The 1,567-nt window shown below is 42.2% G+C and overlaps 1 protein-coding gene and 1 long non-coding RNA gene across 2 annotated transcripts in view; one reads left to right on the top strand and one right to left on the bottom strand.

The window, feature by feature from the left end:
- The window catches only part of Etnk1 (ethanolamine kinase 1), a 69,650-nt gene that overhangs the window by 52,832 nt on the left and 15,251 nt on the right, over positions 1-1,567 (top strand). The window lies entirely within an intron of this gene.
- Positions 1-1,567, bottom strand: part of LOC110316015 — a 19,288-nt gene that overhangs the window by 16,326 nt on the left and 1,395 nt on the right. The gene's annotated exons all lie outside the window — the stretch shown is intronic.

Below are 1,567 nucleotides of genomic sequence, written 5' to 3' on the forward strand. Positions count from 1 at the left end.
GTGTGTGTGGTGTGAGTTTGTGTGTGTGAGTGTGTGGTATGAGTTTGTGTGTGATGTGAATTTGTGTGTGTGAGTGTGTGTAATGTGAGTTTGTGTGTGGTGTGAATTTGTGTGTGTGTGTGTGGTGTGAGTTTGTGTGTGTGAGTGTGTGGTATGAGTTTGTGTGTGGTGTGAATTTGTATGTGTGAGTGTGTGTAAGTGTGTGTGTGTGGTGTGAGTTTGTGTGTGTGAGTGTGTGTGTAAGTGCGTGTGTGTCCCAGAGTCTTTCATGTTAAGGAAGCATTTGACTGCTGGGCCGCATCCACAGCCCTTGGTAAGTGATTTACAGAAAAGCAGGAAATCTCTGTGATGGGCCTCAGATGATATCCACTGACATTCTTAGCTGTTGGCTGCTGGAAGCTAGTGGGCTGTTTTATGTTCTAAAGGGATTTCACCTGATAATTGTAAGGATGTTGGGTCCAACACAGAGGTGAGCAGGCAATGAATGCCTATTAGGGGGCTAAAGCTAGCTCATGCCCAGTACGCACCAACTCCAGACTTGCAACATTCCATGTCTTTGCAACCACAGAAGCTCTGATCGTTGCTTTGCATGGTTTCTAGCACAGGTGCAGTTCATTTTTCTCCCGGAATTTCAGTACAGAGGAATCTCAAGGAGGTAACAGAGCTGAAGGCCACTCAGGCTTGTCCTGAAAAGAGGGTGTGATAAGACCAAAGTGTCATCCGAATTTATACAAACCAAGCAAGGGTTTGTTCATGGAATCTTGAAATGCCAAATTAGGAGCTAACAAAGTAGAAACTTGGGATCATAAAGATTAGTAAATATTGACACTCATGACAAGATGCAGAGATGAAATTTGACTGGGAGAGTCAAAGGAGTTTATGCCACAGATTAGACTCCCCACACCACTTCCCTCTTTCACCCTCCTCCAGACTGAAGCTCAGCCCTGCTCTGAGCTCAGGGTGTCTAGGATATGCGCACACCCAGCCAGCTATAGGTAAAACCTTTCTCATGTGAGTACTGAGGGACAATACCCGAACAGACCACAAGGTGGTGATATAATGTCACAAGTCTGTCTTGGAGTCTTGCTTTCATTCTGTGGTTGCATCCTCTGCTGTTATTTAAGATCTTTTTGACTCGGTTTTAGTCTTTTAAAAATTTTTTTGCGCCTTTCAAAATGTTTTCTCCTTTTAAATTTCTCCTAAGCTGTCCATTAAAACTATCATAAATTTTTACTGAATAGAAATTCATTAAAAATTTAAACCCAGTACAACTTATTACAGAATATTGAGACCTATGTGAAAATGCAGAGATTTTATTAGCAAAAGGAATTTTTCCAAGCCCACCACTCGGTTCCAGGGTCCCCAGCTCCTGGCAGCTCTGTGTCCCTGCCCGCACACTCCTCCATACCATGTTCAAGTCATCTCTAAACCCATCTCTTATTCATGAAGACGAGACATTTCAGCATAACTACAATGCCAGCATTCTTCCTAAAACATGATCAATTCCTTAATATTACAAACTCAACATTCAAAGTTCCAGTGCTCATAAGTAAATATATATATATAT

This window comes from Mus pahari, chromosome 2 (genome assembly GCF_900095145.1).
Source record: "Mus pahari chromosome 2, PAHARI_EIJ_v1.1, whole genome shotgun sequence".
Lineage (NCBI taxonomy): Eukaryota > Metazoa > Chordata > Mammalia > Rodentia > Muridae > Mus > Mus pahari.